The sequence below is a fragment of the Leptopilina heterotoma genome, unplaced genomic scaffold (genome assembly GCF_015476425.1).
Source record: "Leptopilina heterotoma isolate Lh14 unplaced genomic scaffold, ASM1547642v1 Lhet_113, whole genome shotgun sequence".
Classification (NCBI taxonomy): Eukaryota; Metazoa; Arthropoda; class Insecta; order Hymenoptera; family Figitidae; genus Leptopilina; species Leptopilina heterotoma.
Window position 1 is genome coordinate 387,015 of NW_025110832.1, and position 27,448 is coordinate 414,462.

At 32.3% G+C, this 27,448-nt stretch overlaps 1 protein-coding gene across 3 annotated transcripts in view; it reads left to right on the forward strand.

Moving 5' to 3' along the window:
• Positions 1 to 27,448, forward strand: part of LOC122505758 — a 110,852-nt gene that overhangs the window by 23,133 nt on the left and 60,271 nt on the right. For 2 of the 3 annotated variants that reach the window (XM_043617598.1, XM_043617576.1), the window contains exon 2: positions 19,515 to 19,521. The gene's annotated coding sequence lies outside the window, so the exon portion shown is untranslated. The other variant, XM_043617583.1, reaches the window with a different exon arrangement.

A 27,448-nucleotide genomic window follows, 5' to 3' on the forward strand; every position in this document is an offset into this window, starting at 1 on the left:
ATGCGAAATCTGAAATGTCGAAACAACGAAAATTCCAAAAATCCCTTGTCCTCTATAAAGATAAACGCATCTTACAGTCTGGCCTATTCAATTCCATTTCTCCTGTTTTCCACAGGAAATTTTGGATATATTCCCTCGTCTTTAGGAGTTGCAAAAAGTTGTCAGCACAATTAGAAAATTTACACCTGACAGCGTTTATGCCGACGGAATAATAATGAGACTCAGGAAGGTTGCCAGACATAATAAACCTACTGAAGGTGTTCGAACAAAGGGGAAAATTTCCTTAAGTTTGTAAACAAACAATTAACTCAAATAATGAATAGTAAAAACTAAAGACTGAATAAGTGGTCATAACTATCCTTTAGGTCTATTAAGTTGGCACCACTACTTTTATATTTTGAGTTATCAACTATGTCACAATTTAGGGCTCAAATAGGGCTCTTCAACGCTCAAAAATAAAAATTTGTCGCCCCTCATTTTTTTAAAAAAAACTTTGATTCTGCTAGCTTAACGTTAAGTTGGCACAAATTACTCTATAACTTCAATAAATAATTACAAATCAAAAAAATTTTAACGCTATAATTTAGGGCTCATTTCGGGCTCTCCGATGGACAAAGAACAAACTTCTTAAAAATACTCTTTCTCTAAAAAATTGCCCATTAACATTTTTTTTTAATAAAACCTTGTTTTTGCTAACTTAACGTTAAGCTAGCACAAATTACATTATAACATCAATAAATAATTACAAATCAAAAAAATTTTAACACTATAATTTAAGGCTCATTTAGGGCTCTCCAAAGGCAAATGAACGAACTTCCCAAAAACTACCCTTCAATTTAAAAAATTACCTTATCTACTTTTTTATATTTAAAAAATGTTTAAAACATGACCTTTTTTATCTAATTCATTTTTCCAGCCTTAGAAATTTATTAAATACTATTTTTATTTATAGTTAGAAACTCTAAATCCTAAAAATCTCTCAAATCATTTATTTAAAATAAAGGACGTTAATGTAACTTTATCATTTTTCTGGGGCCATATACGCTCTTAAATTATATCAAAATAATTAATAATCAAACATTTTTTAACACTATATTTTTAGGCACATTTAGATCTCTCCAATTAATTAAAAAACAATTTCTCAAAAATACCCTTTTGCCTAAAAAATCACCGCAACCCCATTTTTAAAAAAATACCTTGTTTTTGCTAGCTCAACTTTAAGTTGACACAAATTATTCTGTTACTTCAATAAATAATTACAAATCAAACCAATTTTAACGCTATTTATTAGGGCTCATTTAGGGCTCTCCGATGGACAAAGAACAATCTTCTTAAAAATACTCTTTCTCTAAAAAATTGCTCATTAACATTTTTTTTTAATAAAACCTTATTTTTGCTAACTTAACGTTAAGCTAGCACAAATTACTTTATAACATCAATAAATAATTACAAATCAAAAAAATTTTAACGCCATAATTTAAGGCTCATTTAGGGCCCCCTAAAGGGTAAAGAACGAACTTCCTAAAAACTACCCTTAAATTTAAAAAATTACCCTAACCACTTTTATTATATTTAAAAAATTTTTTAAACGTACCCTTTTTTATCAAATTTATTTTTCTAGCCTTACAAATTTATTAAATTCTATTTTTATTTATAGTTAGAAATACTAATATTTTTTAGTATTTAGTATTATGAATTAGTACTTAAACCAACAAGTAATATTAAATTTTATAAAAGATTTTAATATGCGAAACAGAAAAAATGACGTTTTTTTCTTTTGAAGTTATTAATTAATTAGTAAAAATTAATAAAAATTAAAATATTTTACAACAATATATTATAAAATCCAAGGTGCCTGAAGTTGCCATCGATGCTCAGCATCGAAATTTTTTTTTCATCAGACCATAAATTTTTTTGCATTTTCCTACTCAAGTAGGTAGCCAATAAATACCTACTAAGTTTCATCCCATTATCGATAGGGGAAAGTTGTCAAATCAACCCCTAAATTTAAAAAAATTTTTAAAAAATAGGAAAAAATTGTTATTTATAAACCAATAACGAGACTATAAATTTTATTGCATAAAATTCATTCACTCGATGCCCAATGAGTACAAAAAAATTTTGACCCCCATATCGATAGGGAAAAGTTGTCATTTTCAACCCTTAAAATTAAAAAAAACCGAAAAAAAATTAGAAAAAATTTTTTTAAAATTGCAGTTATCCTTTGACCAGCAATTTTCTTTTTGTTTATTGTTTCTACATATTCCACTAATAAGTAAAAATAATTTCAAAAAAATCGCCGCCCGGAAAACTTGATTTTTTTGCCCGTAAATATTATTATTTTTCAAATAATTTGAATTATTTGAATCAAATAAATTTTTTTCAGTGTAAGATTTAATAAACAATTTTGACAAATAAGTATACAATAAAAAAATATAATAATACATTTAAAAAAAAACGCAGTGACTTTTCAAAAAATGAAAGGTAAAACAACTCATACGTAGAAAAAGTTAGCTATCGCAGCTAACATATGGTTTATTATAATAGGCATAGCTAAAAATAAAAAATCTTAATTGTGATAGCTACACTCAATCATTTTTACTAATGTTGGTTGTAACAGCAACAAGTTCACTGAAAGCTGCTTAGATATGGTAGCCAACTTTTAGAGATTTTACAAAACAATATTATTTAATAAATATGTAACTATTTATTGAAGTTATAGAGAAATTTGTGCCAGCTTAACGTTAAGTTAGCAAACACAAGGTTTAATTAAAAAAAAATGTGGATAAGCAATTTTTTAGACAAAAAGTATTTTTCGGAAGTTCGTTCTTCATACGTCAAAGAGCCCTAAATTAGCTCTAATAAATAGCGTTAAAATTGTTTTGATTTGTAATTATTTATTGAAGTAACAGAATAATTTGTGTCAACTTAAAGTTGAGCTAGCAAAAACAAGGTATTTTTTTAAAAATGGGGTTGCGGTGATTTTTTAGGCAAAAGGGTATTTTTGAGAAATTGTTTTTTAATTAATTGGAGAGATCTAAATGTGCCTAAAAATATAGTGTTAAAAAATGTTTGATTATTAATTATTTTGATATAATTTAAGAGCGTATATGGCCCCAGAAAAATGATGAAGTTACATTAACGTCCTTTATTTTAAATAAATGATTTGAGAGATTTTTAGGATTTAGAGTTTCTAACTATAAATAAAAATAGTATTTAATAAATTTCTAAGGCTGGAAAAATGAATTAGATAAAAAAGGTCATGTTTTAAACATTTTTTAAATATAAAAAAGTAGATAAGGTAATTTTTTAAATTGAAGGGTAGTTTTTGGGAAGTTCGTTCATTTGCCTTTGGAGAGCCCTAAATGAGCCTTAAATTATAGTGTTAAAATTTTTTTGATTTGTAATTATTTATTGATGTTATAATGTAATTTGTGCTAGCTTAACGTTAAGTTAGCAAAAACAAGGTTTTATTAAAAAAAATGTTAATGGGCAATTTTTTAGAGAAAGAGTATTTTTAAGAAGTTTGTTCTTTGTCCATCGGAGAGCCCGAAATGAGCCCTAAATTATAGCGTTAAAATTTTTTTGATTTGTAATTATTTATTGAAGTTATAGAGTAATTTGTGCCAACTTAACGTTAAGCTAGCAGAATCAAAGTTTTTTTTAAAAAAATGAGGGGCGACAAATTTTTATTTTTGAGCGTTGAAGAGCCCTATTTGAGCCCTAAATTGTGACATAGTTGATAACTCAAAATATAAAAGTAGTGGTGCTAACTTAATAGACCTGCATAGTTTTGATATAACTGAGTATACTTTGCAGCTGAAGAAAGAGAACATTTACTGGTGTATGTTCACTTACTGATGCAATCAAGTTATATCCACATGAATGCAAATAATAACTATCTCTCCTGCAGAATTAAGTACATTCGACAATAATTCACAAGAAAAAAGCAATTATTGCTTTAGGTGCATTTATCGTTTTGCTGGTTCGTTTAAAGAAGACAAGTCTCCATCGCCATCGCCATCGCAATGGAAGTGAACCGTTTGCATGTTTCAAAGTTGTTTCTTCTTTATTTTCTCATATATGAGTTCGCTATGGTATTGCTATGGTAGCAGCAGCTTCTGATTTAACCTTTCGTTTTCACCGCTTTACTCAACCCCGACTTTAGTTAACATCGAACGAAAGGGAAATTCTTGTCGGGTCGGCATGGCATACCGCCTAGAGCCCAAGGCCGTTGAAGGTCACTGGAGTTCACCTTTTTTGCTTCTCATCGGACCTTCTTCTTTTCACCCTCTTTTTCCCCTTTCCGTCCCATCCCTTCCTCGCCTCACTGTTCTATGGTGAATGTTGTCCTGTCGGCACCGCGAGATGCGGTCAACTCTCATGCCGGCTTCTTTTCCATTATAGGGAGCCTTCTCCTTAGGAAAGGTGTTTTCCAGCGGCGGAGAAAAAAACAATAAATAACCTCATTTTATAAATAGATTGAGTTGTAAGAAAGGAGATGTTGCTTCATGAAAAAGTGCTGGAGTACAAATTGGTAGTGGTTTCGAAAGATGAGGAACAAATGGATATTTGCTTTTTTTATGCTCAGCCTTTCTTGGGAAAGATAAAATTGACCTTCGAAAGTACAATGTCGACATGAAGAGAATATGTTGCCGGGAACACTATAACTCTTTGTCCATTTATCAAAATGACTCCAGTTACTATTAGTGATAATGGACAGTACCAGGATTTCAAACACTTATTACTGTCGAGTCAAGACTGCGGATTTATTTTTTCTGAAATGGTTTCCTCTTCGTGAAGCAGAAGTCCATTGTAGAGGCAGACGGAAAAACCGAAAAGGAAATTATTTCAAATTTTTGAGCGGACAATGTTCAAAGCGTAATTTTTGCATATCTCCACTGGATTGTGTGCATGTGTACAAAGGATCTCTGGGAGCTTTCGCCTGGAGAAACCTGAATCCATTTACGTGCCATTAATACACATGCCTGTGTATATTCGTATTTATGGATCGAGCTACCATTGCCAGAGGCGCGGTAATAAACGCCCCGTTCGGTACACTGTTGTACGCAGTTGCGCTGATGTTCGCAAAATCAGTCGATGCAGGAGACTTAAAATGAAGGGGATCGATTCTTGGTCCTCTATTTATAGCGGGTGTATATCCTGCGAAACCGGATTTAGGTAAACCAGGATTTTCGCCATGAGGGCACGATCTTATCTCTGAAAGGACGGCCACTTACCTCTCCTGCAAGTATCCGGCTTGATGGGGGGAACGTGGGGGCTAAAATAAAAGCCATAAAATTTGGCTCTGTCTCTATACTATAAGAGGTCTGGTGTCGTTAAATACTACATTTTTGCAAGCTAATTATGAGGAAGGAATGCCAAAGGGGTGATGCGTATCGCATATATGGAAACTTGATGAAGCGAATAAAAATATTGATCCTGGATGTGCTACATGATGTAATGCCTTGTCTCACTGTAAACACGTAAAGATTAACAATTAGGACTTTTTTCCCCGTGCAATACATAAGTATTTTCAGAGACAAAGAAACAAACATGGATTAATAGTCATTTTATGTTCTTTACTTACTCAACTTGTCAAATAATCGCCGTTTTGTATTACATTTAAAATGCATTACGATGGAACGTGTATTATAAATTAATCTTGGCACTATCATTCCTTTGTTGCGATAAGACCATATGTAAGTTGGCAAAGGAATCAGAAATTAGGGGAGGTGTGAACACAAGTGCTGCAGTCAGTAACGCTTGGAATCAGCAACGTAATGAAATTAGTAATTAATTAGTAAGAATTATGCGTCTAACAGTAGCTAATTATTATTAATCAAATCATTCAACCGTTTACAAATTTATTTTTTTAATGGAGAATTTCCCCATTATTGGGAACATACGACGAATTCTTTGACGTTGAGATGAGAATTTCGCTGTGAAGAAGCGATTTTAAACGGACTACGTCGTCTCGAGATTTCGTGAATCTCAGCTAGGGATTTTTTCTACCTTCGTTCATAGATCCCCGTGAGTGTTTTAGCTTGCCTGCCATTCCTTTTGATGAGCTGCTGTCAGCTACTGTTTGAATTCCAGGGCCAAACATTTATCAGAAACACCAATTGGAGGCTCAGGCCCAGTAAATTGTTCTCTAACACCTGTTTCAGCTGGGAACTGTAACTGGGGCCCTAAACCGTACAAGTGGCCCACATGAATTTCAAGTCTGGAATAGGCTTCGAAATCGAACCCAGCACCGGCACTATTTTCCCTTTTCAATCTGATTGTATACCAGCCATCATTACTTATCGGGATAAACGCCAGTGCATCATGGCAGTCCTCTTTGGTAGATGTGTTAACCTGATACTTTATATCAAAAATAAATAAATTCCAAGCAGCATTAAATGCATCATTAATTTTCTTTGTTATCTTTTTGAAGAGTGGACACTTTTTCAAATGAAAACAAATTTATTCGATTATATCGCCCTTACATAGATTTCCCAGAATGTCCCTCTAGAGATTCCATTAGAATCGGTTAGGAATTTCCGATTCTCATTAAAATTCCGGGAGTTCAATTAATCCTTCCAAATCCAATTATAATTATTGTGATATAGAGGAAACATAAATCGATTATAATCCGAATATTTCAATTCTGCTCTGAATTATATCTGCATCCGACAAATTTGAAGATGAATTTGAATCGTAATTGTTAAATGATTAAAAAAAGCAGTTTCATAACTTTTTTTCTTTTGAGAAGTAAAGTGATGAAATACTTAATCCTTTAAAATGCAACGTGTCGCTTAAAATTACACAGTGATTTTTTTTCGAACCAAAGGAAAAAACAAATTTCTTTGATAAAAGCCAACTTAAAAGGCTTTAAGCAACCTGTCATCTCTTTTCCTTTTTTCTTTTCAAACATCAAGATACCGCAGCTTTAAAGATGAGCAAACACGCAACTTCGAATCAGCTTCCGGGTGATCACAAATTCCTTACCAGGAAACGATCTTCACGAAATTGTCCGTTAAATATATTTTGAATTTTCAAAAATAATTTCAGATAAATACACAATTAAATTACACAAACATCGAGTAAATTAGATTATATTTTAATTTTACAGTATGATTTTTTCTTTCTCCCTCTCTTTGTTCTGTTTTTTGTCGTTCCTGCCTATTGTTGTGTCTTCATTGGCTCTGAAATTTCTCCCTTTAATTGTTTTCCTTCTAAATAATTATCAAGATAAGAGGGAAAGAAAAGGCGCGCTTACCACTCAAAAATTTGTCCAGTATGATTTAAGTGTAGCAAATTTCTTTTTAAGAAAGTCTGGTCTTTTCCTTTTTCTTAGAAATGAATGCCCAGTACCAACAGTTCGGCCTTTTATCTAATTGTAACCATTAAAATTCAGTAATTACTGATTTGTTCCAAGTCCGCTTTCGTAATCGCTTTTCGGGAAGTAAAATTAGAAACGTGTTAATAATAAAATATTTGGAAATCGATTCCAGGTAAAACCGGATTTAAAATTTAAAATTTTATATATTAAAATCAAGTGCACCGTTTCGTAAATATTGATGGATATTTTGAAAAAACAATTATAGTTTCGTTTTATGATACATTTTTAAATGTCTCTTACCTAATAATAATATTACAAGACCATAAAAATTCGAGGACCGTGAAATTTCTGACGTACTTGACACTTTTTTCTATATCGAAATTTTGATTGACGTAATGCTTTCAAAGAGTGTTTTGGCTTGAAATATTCCAATAAATCCCGAGGCAATTTTTTATATCAGTATATATCTCGATTTCCGAAAGAAAAAATAAAATTAGTAGCACTTTACTTTTTTCATTTTGTAATAACAAAAGTTAAATTGAGAAAGAAGTTGACTTTATATGTAGCAGTGCTTTGAGAAAAATCCGATTACTCAATAAATCATTTGGCACTGTGAAAATTTATGATTAATAACACTGGATTGGAAGGTGAAAACGAGTTTCGAGAAAAATATCGCACCGAAACATATTCCAGAAAACAGTGGGTAGACTAATTTCTCTTTTTAGTAATATTATTACGCCACTGATATAATTAAGTCAATATCCGCTTCTTTTTTCTGCATTTATTATACACGCTATCATTAGCGCTACACACCGCACCGCACCGCACCGGTAAGGTGGGTAAACATTTTTCCGATTTTGTGCATTTAATCAGTTGGCGATTAGGCAACAGAGTGATTAGAATATGGCGAAGTGGATGGAAAGCGCGAGTTGAAACTGAAATATCAAAAGGCCACAGTGGCGTGTCTTGAGGTCTTTATTACGATTGAAAAATCTCTTGTAGACACGCACCAGACACACGCACCAGAATTCCTGCGGCATGGCAGTCGACTCGTAGAAGTAAATAAGCGGAGTAAATGTGGATACACTGCACTCTGTGCGTGTGTGCTTCCGTTTGCCGATGCCGGGCATTTACAGCACTGGGTTATACAGTTACTATGCCTGGCTCCGAACGTAAGAGTAACAGTTACACCTGTGCTGTGCTATGCTCTGTTATGCTTCTATGTTGGTCGGGAATCGCTCGACGCTCGTCTTGCGGCATCGTTAACCCAGTTTCTTGCAGTAGGAGCGACCGTCTGTCTCATCAAGAACCAACCCGATCCGTGCAATTTATTCTAACTTTCTTACTCTGCGCGGAGAAATTGCTTCAACTGCTCAGTTGGAGTTGCCACTGTCGTCTCGAGCAGAAACTCGTTTATAAGTAATAGAGTTATGTGCCTGAGAAAGTTGATATCTTTGTATGAATTCGTTTATTCGTTTTACTGTTGTTTACAATTGCAGGCAGGAATAAAACTTTTAATGCAAAGGAAAATTATTCATGCTTCCTATTCGGTTCTTAACTTAGTAGTGAGTGATCTTTTAGTTGATTTAAGTTGTTGTAGTTCGGCATGCACAAATATTCCCGAAATGATTATCCCAAGAAAGAATTTTTCTAAAAATAACTCCTAGGCTTCGGACAGTTTGGACGTGAGGAATAGAAGTATTGTCGCTGGAAACAGTGAAAAATTGCGATGAACCAATTATCAAAGCATAAGGTTTATCAACTTTTGTCTTCGAATGATTAGACTCCATCCAATCACAGACAAGACTAACATCCTCATTAATCAAAGATAAATTATAACTTAAATCATCGAGACTAGTATGAATGTATTTTGCAGATCAGAACGCTCTCCATTTGGACCAACGACCAACTGCATTCTACCCGTGAGATAAGATGCAAACCATTTTAAAACAGAGCTAGACAGACTAAAAGATTTCAATAACGTTGATATAATATATTACCTTGAGAAGGAAAAAATTGAATAAAATTCAAAAGTGTGTTTCAAAAGAAGCAACGTTTCGTTAGCTAAGGTTTGCCAACCACATCATGTGTTCTATATTCTAACAAATTTAGATATGTTATTGTTATTAATTTTTAAAAAAGTAGTGTTTTTTGAACCTTTATAAAATACCGACATGTAATTTATCTATTTAATAAATTTTGACCTGATGAGGTTGGCAAATCCATTGTGACCTTCCCAAGATCATATATTATATCAACATTAATAAAACTATAAAAGGATATAATTCTAACCACTTATCAAAAGATTTCAATTTTAACAATAAAAGATTAGGAGGTACCATGTCAAAGCTTTACTAAAATTGAAGAAAATTATAATACACTGAGAGAAATGGATGGTAAGATGTTACACAAATATTGTTATGTTATACCCACAACAATCAAGATGTTACTCCGAACAATCAGATTGTATCTGGTACCCCGTAACATATTTTTTGTCTTGCCTGCACGGAAAGTGTGTTATTTCGTGCACATGAGGCGGGCGCAAAGTAAGTGATTCCCGCCCGCTGCCATTACAGAAGCAGGCGCAAAATATTTCTTCGCTCATTTGTGCATCCAGTGACCTTAACTTTTAGAAGATGACATCACAAGTCATTTTTAACAATATGGAACAAACAAACAATTCATCCAAATGTGTGTGCACTTAATAACACACTTTCCATGCAGCAGGACAAAAAATGTTGTTCGCAGCACGGGCGCAAATAGGCGCAAAAGGTGATAGTGTCTCAGGCGAGATTATGGGAAAACCTCGGCGACCCTACGCCTCGGTGCTTCGGGTCCCGCCCTTGGTTTCACTAATCTCGCTTTCGACAAAATCACCTATTTTGCGCCCTTAATACGAAAATACCTATTTCTCTCCGCGTAGTTACCTTCTTATGACCTATAGCCTGAAGTACATCATCAGTAACTTTTAACAAAGTCTGTGGACTAAATTCTTTTCTATAGCCATTTCTCGTTAATGTTAATTTTTTCCACAGTGCTGCCTATTAATTTTAAAAAAATGTTCAAAATAGTCTTTTATTTTCAGTTGATAAAATTTGGTATTTTAAATAAATTTCCCCTAATAAAATACCTATAAACTTTTTTTCACTTTTCGTAGCACAAAATAAATACCGAAATAAAGGTTTAATTTAAGAATTCTGTGTCATTAATAAGATCCGGTAAAAATTTCTCGAGTTATAAATAGAAGTATAAAAAAATTATTTTCAAAGTCAAACGAAGAAAAAAGTGTTCTTTATAATAATGTTTTCTAAAGCACTGACTTATGAAAAGGTGACCTTGAGACACCTTTCCAAATTTGGTTTTGGACACACCTTCCAGACTTGAAATGGATCACACACACAATACATTCGAAAGTAATTCATTTGTAGAGCAACACACACACACACACACACACAAACATGTATATCAATTAGAGTTTAATCACTTTTCAAGTCAGTCGTTTATTCATCATTACAGTCGTCCCATCATGCAATTACATCTTGTAAAAGAATGGGCACAAATTAGCTTCTGTAATTGAAAGTTTTGTAAGGATAGTGCGGATTTGCAACAGTAATTAAAGTTCCTATTGCAAAATTTGCTGATAATTTTTTTATTACTTTCCCTACTTTAGGCAATTTAGGAAAAATATTAAATTTTTAATTCAATTCTGTTTTTAGTGACAAAATTTTTCGAAAATTATACACAATTTACTGTATTTGTAAATATTTACGATACCTATTTACCGAAGATTGTGATAAACTTTTGTCCGAATTCTACTGAAATTCAGGAGGTTTTCCTATTAGTTTTCGACAGCTTTTCGATTAGAATATAGAATTCCGAAAATTCTTTTTAAATTCATAGAAAAATTATATTTTTGGAATTAACTTGAGATTTTTTTTTAATAGAAAAATGACGTTTATAAAGTTGAAAAATAGAAATTTAAATAATGTGAATAACGCGGAGTTCTAATTTTAAAACGATTACAAACGAACAGGCGAAATTATTTTGAATTTGAAATAATTATATATTTTGCATTTGCAATTATAAATTATAATATAGGTGAATTATTGATGTAAATTTATATAATCAAGAAATCGATGTTTGAATATTGGAGAAAATATATCGTGATTCGTATTTGACGCGAAGAATTAGGCCAGTTAATAAGAAAAATAAGCAAATAAGTTTTTAGTATTTAACTGCCGTGCCGCTAGAAAATTACAAAATAGCCAATCACGTCTTGATTATCCGTCAGTAAATTATATCTACTTCTATTTCTGCAAATGACACTTAACATAATTTTATTAATTCATTCATGCCACGTGTGTATATGTGTGTATATTATCCACACAGCAGAGACACTCGAGCTATGTTTTACTGACACTTCAGATCAGCGATCAGCCAACCTCTCCTTTAGAAAGGCAGGATACCAGTGCATGTAGGTCTTCAGTCTAAAGACTCAAGACTCCACTAGCATATGCCATTAGAACTAATAATTTACCTTGGAAACTAAAACATTCTTCTATAATAATATTCCTTAATGAAAAATTATCTTTTTTTATTACAATTTTTACATGTAATCTAAGAAATTTTTTTCTCACATTTTTATGAATTTTGTAATTTATAGAAATATGGAATTATTTGTTATTCACTTTTAATTATTAACTGTTTGGAAATATTCCCGGTGGGTCTCAAATCACTCGAACCAAAAAGTCTCATCGTCCATCTCGGTTATGTTTTTTCTTGATAATGTTTCTCTTAATGACAAAAACAAAAATATTTTTAAAAAACTTTTTCGCGCATTTTAAATCTATGCTTTTTGTGAAGAAATGAATCATTTTTACTAAAAAAATTCAATAACCTTAACGTTTTATAACCTAAACTAAAGTAGTTCTGGTCGTGCACAAGGACCGTAATCGATTGTCATTTTTTGCATTTCGTTTTTTAAAAGTATACATCTTAACGTGTCCAAAATTGAATTTTTTTGAAAAAAGTAAATGCAAAATTGAAAAAGTAGAAAAAACCTTTAGAATACATAGAGATAAAAATTTATTAAATGCTGTTGTATATTAGAAACGAATTTTCAAAAGTCAACTGTTACGACAACCTTCATAATTATTTGAAGTTGGTACGTTTGAGAAATTTTTTTCCGATAATGAAGTTATAATATAAATATAAACTAATAAAATGATAAAATAAAATATTTACCGTTTCATTGAATTAAACTAATGAAGTTAAATAAATATAATAAATATTTCATTGCACAATAAAATTATTAACATAACTCTACATTGGTTTTGACATTTAAGGCACAGAAAGTTGTTTGGAATAAAATAAGATGCAGCATAATCTTATATTTTAATTTAACTTATAAATAACGCAATATTTTTACTTTCTGTATTTTTTTCAATACTTATTACTTTACAATCTCCTGGAAAGTATAGAACATTATAATAATTCTTGGACCAAGGAAAATGTTGAAGAAAATATTAAAGAACTTATAAAGAAAATTCTAAAAGCATCGAGGGAGGGTTGCTAAATATGGAAGTCAAGTAATTATTTGCAAATTCAAATAGTGTCAAAGTGAAAAGTAGAGTTAAAGTTAAATTCAAAGGTACAGTCAAAATCAAATTAAAAGTGAGAGTGATAGTAAAAATTAAGAATTAATTAATCAAATTTAAAGTCAAAGTCATAAGCTCGAATCGGAAGTCAGAATCAACTAACAAGCCAGTGGCATTCGGTCTGGAATTTTTCTTGGTATAACAGAAGCCGAGAATGGAAGGAGGAAGAGGATTATTAGGCAGACAAAAAAATAGGTGCAGTCTGATAAATCTATAATTGGTTAATAAAAAGGTTTTTCGTGTATAGATGACATATTTATTTAGCTGAATAGAGGGAGGCTGATTTAAAAATATGCATTTTGGAACAGTTATTTTAAATTTCTGAAAAGTAACCCTCGAGTTAAAACCGTCATATTTAAATTTTGGCTTAAACCTTTGGACCTAGTCCAACAAGTGAATCATGTTTGAAAAGTGGATGTATATTTTCTCATTGGAAAATTGTAGCTTTTTTGAAAAGTTGAATGCGGTTCGGGTTTGACGAGTAAACTGATGAGGTTCTACATCACGAGGAAAAATATTAGTGCGCGTAATTTATCATCATCAGGATCTTCGTGTAGACAAAAAGTTTGGAAAAAAGAGTTTCGAAAAGATAACCATTTGCTACTCGATTCTTTAATTATGCTAACGACATAAAAGAGCGAGTAGTCTAAATAGATCTCCACAGGACTCTGGGACTCATATTGGTCGAAACGTTTGTCGAAGGTTCGTTAAGCTCTCGAGAAAGACTTTTTATTTCAACTTTATTACGACCCCTGAAAGCCCATCGTTTGTTTCCCAGCCAAGGTCGACTATCCACGCGCAAGTCCTTCCACTCAAAGAGTCTTTAATCTTCTCGCAAAAATGTTCGTCTGCTGCCTTTGTCTCTCTCACTATTTCTCTAAGAATCCGTTTATGACCCACAAGCTATTTAATTGGACAAAGTTGCGAAATTTATAGCTGATAAAATTTATGCAGATGCGACTATCTTGCGGTGTATAAATGCCGTCTGACAAACGAGATAGATGCATTTCTCTTATATAGAAGCCTACATTCCTGCATTTTGTTCACGAAACACATTTTCGTGGACAAACATCTCAAAAAAACATCTCTTTAAATAAATTTGATAGATACTGAAAGGGGACATAAAAACTCGGACAGTTTTTAATTTGGCCACAGAATTCTACACCTACATCTGATATACGCTATATATGCGCGATTAGTCTCCCAAGAATTTCAATATTTTTCACACTTTTTTCCAGTAACAAGAAATAATATAACTCGTTTCGCTTAGGAGAGGGAGAAAAACAGGAATTTCGGGCAGTCGTTAAGTTTAACGAAAGCCCTGCCATTAGGCAGATTCGACCATTTATTACTATTTAAAATTGTACTTTAAATTAAAGTCGCAGGGCTACTAGTTTTTTTAACGATTATCTTTAGATTCCATGTATTTCCAATCGGTACAAAGAGGAAAGAAATTTGTTTCAATTAATTACAATTTAGGTTTTTGCGAATGATCAAGTAGGTATACAATCAAATTATTATTTATTCACTGCAATTTTATTATTTAGCTTTTCAACTACATCCTCCTCCTCAAATAACAATTGCTATATTATTATTTTATGCTTATGTGATATGATCATGGGGCGTTTCATATGTTATTATTATTATTATTTTAAAACAGTCAACGTCCTAATTAAGATGTCAAACACTTTTAAAAAATTTCATTTATTTTACAAGATATTTGCAACTAAACAATTACGATCGTAGAAAAAACTTTGGCAATAAAAAATCTGAAACTGTATACATGTTGGCTGTTTTAGCAACTTAATCGCTTATTCAGATTCTAAAGACTTTAGTTTATCCGATTGTCTGAAACAGCAAAAAAAAATTAATTTTTATTATTTTCTGTATCAGATTAATACTAAGATTATGCAATAAAGTAATACAATATTGAAATTAATACCAAAAAATAGAAAGCAACCAATATTTTAGTAGAAATTTAAATCAAGATGGAACCAACAGATAGATAAAATTAACTAATTAAAAATTGGGGGCACTCTAGTTAAATTATAAAATATAAAATTAATTATAAACTTGTTCTAATAAAGATGTTTATTTTCTTGAGGTTGTTGGACGTAAGAGAAAGAATCCAATTTTGTTTTCAGGAAGTTAGCTCCCTTAGCAACTAGAAATTCTTGATTTTCGATCTTCATTTTAAACTTTCAATTATTATGAATCACTTGAATCAATTCAGTCCATAAGATGCTAAATTGTTATCCTTCCTCTCTAAACTATTTTAAACAGAATGGCTGCTATAGGGTTGTTGTGAAAAAATAATTTCCAGCACCAAAATAATATTAACCATAGTTTCTGGACTTGAACTAAAGAGGTCTTCACCTAACAATAAGCTCAAGATCGTTTAATAATCCGAACAAATCTTCTCGGACAATAGAATGTATAATCTTAATTCATAAATTAGTACCTATTGATTATCCATTCTTGGAAAATTCAAGACACCTTCAGAGATTAAACAGGCGACAATTAATAAATTTTCAAAAATTAAAAATATCAATTAAAGCCTTCACTGTAAAAAGAAACGACTTCAGGTATTAAAATAATGGAACCAAAATATTTCCACAGTGTTAATAGTGTGAATAGCAACAATTTTGCAGTGTCACAATGTATAGAATAAAATGTTTCACAACAGATATTAAAATCTGTATGGATTTATAGATCTCCCACGTTATCAGAAGTGACACGAATTTCCATACGATAGACTAAGAAACTCTGCAGGAAAGATCATCTAATAATGAGGAGATTAATGACGGATGAGTCATGGTAGAAAATAAGGAGATGTGCTGATGCTGATACATCAAAAGGCTTCCGTTCTTTCATGATAAATCACTCCTCCACTGGATTTGGCAGTATGCCAGAAAGATTCTCCTCTTCCTTCCACTTGAATAAAAGGCAATAATAAACTTTAAAAAACTACCATTAAAAAATAATCGACTATCATCAACAATTAATTAAGATAATTTCTGTTAGTCTCTCTTCCCTAAATTGCCTCTAATTGGGAAACTACTTTATGTGCCGTGTGCATAAAGGAGGAGCATAAATTGCACATTTTTTCTGCTCTCCGAACCCTTAGGAGGGAATTTTTCGCACTTTTTATAACCGAATATAATGGCGCCAAAGTGTAAATAAGCAGCCCTTCTAATGAAGGTGGAGGAAGCTTTCAGAACTGTCTTTTTTTGGGCCTCACTTTCATTATTATTATTTTTAGTCATTAGGCGTGTGTGGTTTTTTTATAGCCTCCGGGACTTCCCCTCCCGCGAAGGGGAATAAGAATAAGACCCAAAGTAAAAATCTCGAGAGTTTTTTCGTGAGAGGTCGATGCGCCACGAGAGGTGTATTCTCATATCGTTGCTTTATTTTTTTCGTCGAGGGTTCAGGAACCTTATTCCTTAAGAAAAAAGTGAATCTTTTTAATATTGTTTCTTTTTTTATTACAAAGACTTAAAATTCTTTTTCTTTATTACTGCAAACAAGTCTCAAGTTTCGTCTTTACACACATTTATTTGCATACGAAAATTAGTATTTATTTTTGAAATTGCACATCTCCGGACAGTGCGTCAAGGGATCCTTCTTCTCTGCAATGATTAAGGTTGGATTGAAAAACAAATTTTTCAAGTGAAAGGTAAATATTAAAATTCTAAATTTTAATTAATTTTAACGCTCGTCACCAAGTTTCCCCATCGCATCGGACACATTTTAAATGAAAAGTCATAAATAAATATTTATGATCTCGATTGAAACGTTGCGTTGCGAGGAATGCCGTCAATGGAGAAAGAATACTGATAATTGTTATCGCAATATGTTGGTCTAAAAATGAAAGGGTTGAATTTGTTGGGAATAAAAGTGCATTTAATGTTGTTTTAATTAGTGCAAGTGCTTTGAAAAGTGAAATTCGTAAAGTGCAACTGCAGGTTGCAGCAAGTTTACCTATAAGAATTGTTATTTACGATAATTCGACATAAGGGAGAGGATTGAGAATCATTGAAGGTCTCCTGGACCAGTTTCGGTCTCGTTAATTAATCCATGAAATGCGAGCAAGGATGAAGAAAGAAAGTCATTGGATCGTGTCCGTTCGGATGAAATAAAAAGACTGGCTCTGCTCGGCTCAGTCGAATAACCCTCTGCGCACGATCGAGACATTGCGCGCGGTTAGCATAATTGCACCATAAACATGCAAAAGTGGATGCGTCGTTTTTGTTTGGTACATGATGACATCAAAAAACAGCGTTTCGCTTTCAGCGAGTTCCATCTTCCAATCGAATTTCTCGCTTGTTTTTAGATCATTCACGGGTGTGTTGCACTTTGCTTTTTATGGCGTTTCACGTTCTGCATAGATGTTACTCACTGATAGCAGCTGCATATTTTTCGTAGATTACAAGGTTATATACCGATTTCAAAGAATTATATTGCGTAAAATTCTTTCCAACAACCAAGGGCAGTGCAGGGTGGTGGAGGAGGAGGAAACGAGTTTCAACTTATATTCGTAAATGAGAGACACTTAAAGGAGACCAACTTCGATACATTTATTCCAATCGCCTCGATAAACAATTATTTACTGTAGCTAATATTCAGTAATGTACTGGCCATTAAAAATTTTATTTTAATCCTTATCCGTTTTCCTTGGAACGCAATATTCTAATTATTCCATTTTATTTTTAATTCGTTTCAATCTTTATTGTCAAAAGTCAAAAGCTGACATTTCTATTAAAACGATTAAAACACACCAATTTAATGATATTTCAAGCAAAAATCATAGATTCACCTACAAATGATTGAAAAACAATGAAATTTCGATATATTTGTTGCTAAAATGATAATTATCCAATTTTTTCGAGCCACATCTTGTCTTTCGGAACAAATGCCGCAACAAAGTGTTCGTCTTAAAAATTTGCAAACTTTTTGGGGTAGATGCTTCACCAAACTGTTTGTACAAAAAAAAACACTTGTTCCAAATTCTCCTCTACTCTTTTTACTCTTTTTCTACTGACTCCATTGTCAATAACGCACTTTCGCAAAATACCTTTTCCCTTATTTCTTTTTTGTCACTTTTTTCCCTCATTCTTTCCTCGCAACTGGAAAAATTAGCATATACACTCATGTTTTTGTTGTTTCTGTTTTATTCCTTTTTGTCGAATGAACGTAGAAATCGCGAATATTCAAGGGACTGACGAATTGTCGCCTCTCTCTTTCTACATGAGAGAAAGAAGATTTATAACTTTTTTAAAGTTCAAAAAACTTTAAGTGTATTGTATACAGATATATAGACATATGTATTTACGAATAAAGAACTGGTTACTCTGATGGAATAAATTCTAAACCACTCTTACGTGGACCGAATACAAAGAAAGTATCTATATACGTGCATAAAAATTCTCGCGGGTCAAAAATGCCTTTCAAGTCGATTACCTTTTCATGGGACACTTTTTTTTATTTTTGACTCATGATTTAAACATTTCAGGAAAAAGTTCTCAAATTCCAGAAAAATGAGAAATTTATTTAGAGGTAAATTTAGTTTCTGCCTTATACATATAATTATAGATAGCAAATATAAAATAAAATAATTTTTTTGAAATAAAATTCTGCGTATTAGAGAATTATATTCTTGCAAAAAGATTCTTGGGGTGACATAACTGTGAAATTAAGGATACAGCCACAGGTCAATAGTTGCAGTACTATAAAGAAAAGATGCCTTAACGTTCAGGTCAATAACATAACTTTAAATTTTAGGTTACAATTCGAAATTGAAGAAATTAGGTCAATGCTACAGGTCAACATTCAATGTGGCCTTCACATTTAGGAGAAAAATTGCAGTGCTATAAAGAAACTTTTCTCAAAGTTCAGTTTAAGGGACAAACATGACTTAAATTTTTTTGTGCAACACCTGTAAGGAAAGTAATACTTTGCATGCCTATAAAGTAGGCGCAAAACAGTACTTTGTTCAGTTCTTAAACTTTTGGGTTTTTTTGGTGATATACATAGGTATTTGTTTTCTATTCGTAGAATACCTGTCTTTTACAGTTTCCAAACAGCTTTTCTTACCAAAACCAAAAAGTGTTGCACAAAGTACTGTGTGCAACACGTACGAAAGAAGATTTTCCGATTTCGTGCAAACTTTGCACTCGTCGGAAAACAGCTTCTTTCTGTACTTGTTGCACAATATACTATTATTATAATTCAAAACTGAAAAAATGAACATAACCCAAAAATGTAGGTGAATACCACATATCAAAGGGCATAAAGTTTCCTTCAAATTTATGGTAAAAATTGCAGCACTGTACGGATTTAAATGCTTAAAAATCTTATATAAAAATATTTTAACAGAATAAGTCGATAAATGAGGAACTTTGTTTTAAAAGAGAAATATTTGACTAAAAAGTATATTTGTAATAGTTGTGATTATTTTGCAAGAAATTCATATAAATGTATTTAAGTGTGCTGTGCAATTTTCTTTACTAGATTGAATTTTTTTGTTTCAGATCTCTGGTAAGCTTTCTCACTCTCTCTCTCTCTCAATGTCTTTCTCGCATATCTGATTGTTACGCAAACTTAATGGTTCGATGACGTTTACGTGGTGTGAAAAAATTACTCGGCGACAATAATGTGAGGTCAACTAGTAAATGTATAAGGTAAGAAAAATACCGCAAACCGTTATCGCGGACTCACTTTTATCCCTAGCATACTAATGCAGGCTTATGAATGTGTCTATGTCTTAGTTTTAAGGATATTTGAATCACAGATATTATTTATGTTAAATAATTACACCTATATTCTTCCGCTATATGCTAATTATATTTACAATGCGTTAGTACCTTGTTTAAGTTCAAGGAAACTTTATAATAAACAAACTTGAAAGAAATCTCTTTCAGAAAATATCTATAGTAAAAGATAAAATTATTGTCACACGTAAATTGCAACAAGAAAGTATATATTTATCTTTTTCAAGAACGAGATTTCAATTAAAATATGGAAAAGAAAACATGCCAAGTTAACTTAGAATTTCTTCCTTTTTTTAATAAACAAAAATAAATTTAAGTCTCCATTTCAATATTATTTCGTTTCTGTTCGTATTTAGCATAACTTTTCATTCGTGTCAGAACTAAAAATACGCACTTAATGCCTTTAACCTGATGTACGGAATAAAGTTGTCTTGCCAAAAATGACTATATCTACATCTTATCGGATAAATCTCGTCTTTTTCGAGATTCGTTTTCGTGTTTCGTGTATTTTTCTCAATTTTGCGTCAATTTCAGGGGCGTAGAAACCAATGGAGGACAAAAGTCACACGAAATTTTGAAATTGAGAAAAAAGTACCTACTTCTTTTAATAACTAAATAACACGAGAATAACGAATTTCAAAAAAATCCCACAGGCACGAAAATTGTGCTTTTTTATTCTTCGACAGAGGACGTAAAAGAACTCATTTTTCTCTGCCGGTAAAAATTGAATTCTTGTTCTCCCTAGAGGAAAAATACTGTGTAAACAAGCAAGGTCACATAAAAAATGGCTCTATTTTATTACTCTTGACTAACATTGTATCGATTTTCGGTGGGGTCAAAGTAATATGAAACGGGTAATACATTCTGAACCATAAGATAGACGAGGATAGATATAGCACGTGATATAGTCACGTGATGCCGCGTACCTAACCTTCTCTGCTCACACAATTGCTGGCTGCCTACCTGCTTTTTCGTGTTCGTCGTATTGTGTCTGTTTCGCCGGTTTTCTAAACTTTAATTCACTCCCATAATTAAATCCTGTTAAAAAAATGAATCCTAATGTGCCACTTGAAATTGCCGAAATGGCAGTTTCGGAACAGGGGACCGGACGGAACAGGCTTGTACGTTTCAATGTATATCGGTCAACTAGTCTGTAACATAACTAAGTGTCTTGTTTCTAATGCAATGTTTAAGTTGATTGCCATTTGTAGTGTTACTATTTTCTTTCAGTTTTTATTATCTTTTAGGGAAGTTAGTTTTTGTGCCTTTGGAATAAAAAGTATCGTAAGCGCTACGTGGGTAAGCCATTTATTGTCGAGACTGATGTTTGCCTCACACGCTTCCGGCTAGGGCAGCTTCGGCGCCCTCACTTACAACTAGTGCTACAAACATCAGTCTCGACAATAAATGATTCGCTTTACCCACTAGCTGCTTAATGTACTATTTTGATTCCGGATTTCATATTCTAAATTCCCAAGTCCACACTAAAAATTTGAAATTCTAAATTTCGCATTCCCCATTCCAAACTCTGGTTTTTAACAAAAATTTTGAAATAGTGTCATACGAGTAATTCATTGGAAAATACCTGGAGAAATAATTTTAATTTTTTGAATTTATGCGTTGTTAATTGGAAGCAATATATTTATAAATAAACGTGGGAATAGTATTGTTATGAGTTCTCTTTCATCCTGCGGTTTTCAAACAAGTAACTGTGTTTCCATTAACCGCGAATTTCAAACAGGGATCAATCTCTGGTGCAATTCGTCATTCGCACAGTGGCTCACCTGTGACGATTTATTGAGACATCGCTTCAGATGAAAAAAGAAGTCAAGCTAAGTGGCACTTTTCTAACAAGTCAATTCGTCCTGTTCCACTTGTCCTGAAAACAACCGCAAGCAGCCTTATGAAATTTTTATAGACTCACTTCGAGAACACTGGATGTCCAATTAAGCGGAAAACCAACATTATCTCAATTTTTCACTATTCCAACATTTATTGACAAAAATGCTATTCTCCACACAATTTATAGAGAAAAAAAGTCTATAAAATATTGTAAAAAGCGTAAAAAGAGTGGAGCAGAATTTTAGGATTATAAAAATGTATTTTTATATACTTTCTTTTAATATTTTATTTGTTACAATGTGGGACGAATAAGAAATGGGCGAAATTGAAAAAAGACAGGAGTATACATGTATTTGTTTTCTTTGCAGAATTTATTAGAAATGGAATTTTCTCAAGTTTTAATCTGTCGACAACAAATGCAATTGGCATGAAGTGTAGAACAGTACGATAATTTATTCGCTTTCCAATTATGACTCGAAGCGCATGCCTGACCACTAATTGAAACAAGGGATTGCGCTTGCGCGCGAAAAGCTGTTCGTCCAATTACGGTCTAGATATACACGTTAGGTATTTTCGTTACTCATTACGTTGCATAATTAGGGATTAAGAGAGTGGCAAGTAACATTTTTCACCACTTTTCCGACGGAAAATATCTTCGCAATATTCAATGTACTGTAGGAAACATTGATGCTACTTTCTTTATCTAAACAAGTTAAAAGTAATTTAGTATTGATAAATAACTAATTAAAAAAGCAATAAAAAATAACTCAAGTATTAATAGAAAACTAATTCTTTACAAAAAACCAAATTTCAAGCTAATCCAATTCAGTTCTTATTAATTTTCCTTTATATTGGATCCACCATTTTTGGATTTTTTAAAAATGACACCAGATTCATAATTAGCGACCCCAAAAACCCCCAACTTCTAAATTTCAAGGGAACATTGCAAAAAATGGCGTCTAAAAATAAGACGTTTAGACGTTTATAAACGAATTCCATTTTCTAAATTTGATATTCCGGGTTCCGAATTACAAATTCAATTTAATTTAAATTTTATATTCAAGTCTTCAAATCCCACATTCCGAATTCTATATTTCATATTTTGAATTTCGCCATTCTGGATTCCAAATACCACATTTCGTATTTAGAATTCCGAATTCAGTTTAGACATTTTGGACTTTGTATTTCATATTCCGTTTCGAAATTTCGAATTTCGTACTTTATTTTTCGAATTCTGTATGGGACCGTCCATAAATTACGTAACACGTTTTTAGTGAAATTTTGAACCCCCCCTCCCCCTATGTAACAAGTTGTAACAAAATCGTTTTACACCCCCCCCCTCCTTATCAATGTTACGTAATTTTTAAAAATATTTTTTTACTAACGTTTTTCGAAACAAATTTGTTTATTACTGTTTTTTTAGTATTTATATCGTACAATAGCAATACAAAATTAAGTTAAATATAAAAAACATTTAGAGGAATAATTTTATTAATCATACTGAACAACCAAAAATATAACATTGATTTTTTAACAATAAAAATTGTATATTATTCCCAAGAATCGGTTCGCGAAATGATTCGATTTTTACTTATATTGAAGTGGCGGCAAGGGACAGCTTTTCAAAAATTTATCCATTATAAAGAGATTAAGTTCCTTATAAATATTACGTAACAATGATGATTGACCCCCCCCCCTCCCATGTAACATATGATAACATTTTCTCGAACCCCCCCTCCCCCCTAAACGTGTTACGTAATTTATGGACAGCCCCTATCTTACATTCTCGATCTTATAAATATCAAATTCCGTTTCCACGTTCCGGATATCGACATTCCAGAATCCTTTTTTATTTCCAAATATCGAAATTTGGGATTTTCTATCCAGAAAATGGAAAACGGAATCCGGAAACAGAATTTGGGATCGGCTTCCGGAAAGTAGAATACGGAGTCAGGGACATGTTACGTAATATTTCAGATCATAATTACATATAACTTATCCTAGATTTAATATTTTGGGTTTAGTATGTGGAATAATATGGTGTATATGGAATACGGAATTAGAAATACGGGATACGTTACGTAATCGACCTAAGATCATCCGAATATTCACTATAAAAAAAAGGTTCTAAATTAGAGCTGATTTTGGTACTACCCTAGTAGAAATTTGTCATAGTATCTTTAAGGGCACTGGACAGTTCCACTGGAAAATTTCGAGGCACTTTACAGTTAAACTGGCTAAAAACTATAAAGTGATGTCACGCTAATTTCTTCAAGTTATTGTCCAGTCAAATTTTACAGTTTCTGATCATCAGTCCTGTAGAAAAACTATACAAAATAATTCACTTGGAAATGTCAAAACTTTCTTTATATTGACGTTACGTATTAAACACGTACAAATTTGAAAATATAACGTTAAATTTTTTTGTCAACAAATTAAATAAATTAAAATTTTACGAAACTATATTTTTACTGTTGGTGTATCTATTGTTCCGTATAATAAATGATTTATAATAAATTATCTGTAAAATTATTTTTAAATAACTACATAATTAAAAAAAAATATAAAAATTACTGATTCTTGAACACATGTCATTTTTTTACATTAAACAACATTCACTTTTTCCTTGAATTAAGCACAACACTGAAATAAATATTATTATTTTATCACACTACAAACTTATAAGTAAACCCTAATATGAAGAATTAATTCAGTTCAAACGAAAAATATCTAGCGGTTTCGGGGAGCGAACTCGGGTCACACTGGGACGAAATACCTAAACGCACGCTTTACGCATCACGGCCGTTCTAGTCGATGGACGATTCCGGAAAAATAAGAACCATACTCTACCGGCAGGTAAAGCAGTTCCCTTTTTCATCTTTTCTAGCTCAACTGGCGAATTACTGGACAGCTACTGCATAACACTCTAAAGTTGAACTTATTGATTATTACTGTATAGAAGTTCTGTCTGTCCAGTTATTCTCATGGTACTGTCTAGGCGTTCCGTGAAATTATGTTTCAAAGTTTGTCGTGGCGTTAGCGCTACCGTCAGTCCAGCAACTGAACAGTGTTGTGTAGACATTTTCCATAAATACATCAGAGTATACACTGAAAGAAATAATTCGCGGGTGTAACTAGAATTATGTCTATTTTTTCCGTAAGGAATTAGTAATAAATTGTTACTGTCTACTGTCATTAATTATAGACAGTTCTGTTATTCAGATCGGAGAGCTATACATATGTCAACGTCAATTCATCAATGTAAAACATAACCTCACTTTATTGGACCAATTCTAACTTTTTGTATGTAACAGGTTTGTTAAATTAATATTTATACATATAATAAGAGTATATAATCTTGAAAAGAAATTGTCTTCTGAATTTAAAAAATTAGTTATTTTAATTAACTCAATTAATTGAAGCGAATTTTAAAAAAATTTTTTTTTTCTAAAGGAATTTTCATTAAAAATAAATTTTGATTGAAAAGAAATTTTTATTATTAAATCAAAATTTTAATATTAAATAATTTAAAAAATTTGTTATTTAGTTGTCAACAGTAAAATAAAAGAACAAAATTAAAATTATAAAAACTATAAACTGTAAAACCAAAAGATTTATTTTATAGAAAATATTTCGAAAATGTCAATACACAACTGTTTAGTTACTGAAACTGGCGGTAGCGCTAACGCCACGACAAACTTTGGAACATCATTTCTCGGAACGCCTCGACAGTGCCATGAAAATAACTGTACAGGACTTCTATGCAGTAATAATCAAGTTCAACTTTATATTTTCTTTAACAGTGTTATGCAGTAGCTGTCTAGTAATTCGCCAGTTAAGCTAGATTAAACTTCCATGACTAAAACTGTACAGTAACTTGAATAAATCTAGTCATGCCACGACAAATTTCTACTAGGGTAAAATAGAACCAAATTACGATTTAGTACCAATTTTGGTACTAAATTAGCACCTTTCTTTTTACAGTGTTTCAGGATATTAGAATATATATGTCGAAGACGTCCCTAGTGTTTTTTGTACAAGTCTTGATTCGCGATTTCCTTGTTTTAGCATTAAGAGAATATTTAAGAAATTTAAACAATCTATAGAAATGGCGGGAAGTCTCAATCGAAATCTCGGAAAATCTCAGTAGAAATCGATTATATTTTATATTAATTAAAAATTCATGAATATGAGAAGCCGATTTTTACCGAGTTCATCCAAAGCTACATTTCGATATATTGCAAGACTCAAGAAATCTCAAGAAACAGAAGTCAATATGAGAATCTGACAACGACTACAGCTAACGATTTCTGATTTTCTTAGTGAGGATCATCTGGACAACTGGACAACTATTATATAGAACGTCTGTGTAGAACACGGATCTATTGGAAATTTGAACCGACAACAAAATAGTTAACAAAAAAGTAGAATCGTGTTTATGGTAATTGTAAATATTTTTGTAAAAATAAAAATTCCGAAAAAGCAGTTGGCGAATTTCTGTATGCGTTGCGAAAATAAACGTCTGTTTATTCAGTGTTGCATAAGAGGAATTGACGACAGTGTCTGACGAGGAGGTTGAAGCGTTCAGTCCTCGGACTTTGAAAGACAGGCGCATAAAGTGCGAGAGGGAGGCGTATTTTCTTCGAAAGTACAAAAGAATAAAAGAATCAATCTTTGGGACGAATGAACTTAGGAACTTGAACTCGAAGGCGAGTTCAACGTACATTACAGTTCGCGTACTGGAAGAAGGTGTACCTTACGCGTCATCGTCTCCAATGTACCAATGCGTGCAAAAATGTCCGGTCGTCTTTTTCTACATAGCTGCATAATATTTACATATACGGGGAGGAACACACAAGAGTTTACATATGTCTTTTTATCGAACATCTGTATGCTTGGAATTCGTAAGAGCCGAGCATCTTCCTTCCTCCCTCTTCCTCCTTTTCCTAGCTCGATCTCACTCTCTAATCGCGCATTTGTATTTTTTCCTATTCCATCCATTCAAGGAAATCCCAACAACTCAAAGAAAAATGCCTTTCAGCGAGTCGAGATATTCCGCATTTCTAAGAGTTAGAAATCAAAAGATGAGATGCAAGTTATTATTGCTTTCATATCTTTCATTGACATATTTTATCTGTTTCTGATTATTTTTCATTTTCTTCAGAAGCAAAAATCCTTGGAATTTCAATAAGTATTACTTTTAGGTGAGATTTACAAGGGGTATTTTAATTAGTCAATTAAGATTTAAGAATGATGAAAATCATTAAGTGATACTTTAGAATGACAACAGAATAGGAACAATTGTAATCGTGTGTTGTGACACAAAATATGTTAGTGCGTTGACGTGCCATTGGGACAATCCTACGCTTGAATCAATGAAATATAATTTTAATCGCACGGAGAACCTGTTGAATGACCGTTCGCTCTCTACGAATAAGTGATGAGTTGAAAAAGTTCATTGTACTCCTGTATACATTGGCGGCAGAGTAGCGTTCCTTTTTAGGCGAGTTGCCGAACCTTTTTCGTTCACCCTCGAACCTAAAGACTTGCCGATCAGCTGGTTCGGGATAACTTGTATCTCAACTGTGAAGCGCAGTTCTTATACTAAAAGCCATGCTGTACCGGTTTATTCACAGTAACTCTGCAATCAACTCAACAATTGCTTCCCCTATTGAAAAAGTAATGCTCGCAAATCATAATTATTTCTCTCTTGAAGTAGCAATGCATTGAAATCATAATTTTATCAAACTGGTGTTTGACAAAATGTATATAACTAAATGATTATGAATTTTCAGAGGGAGTTTATTTAAATCTTTTGACTATTTACAATATTCTGCGAATGTCCTAGAGGG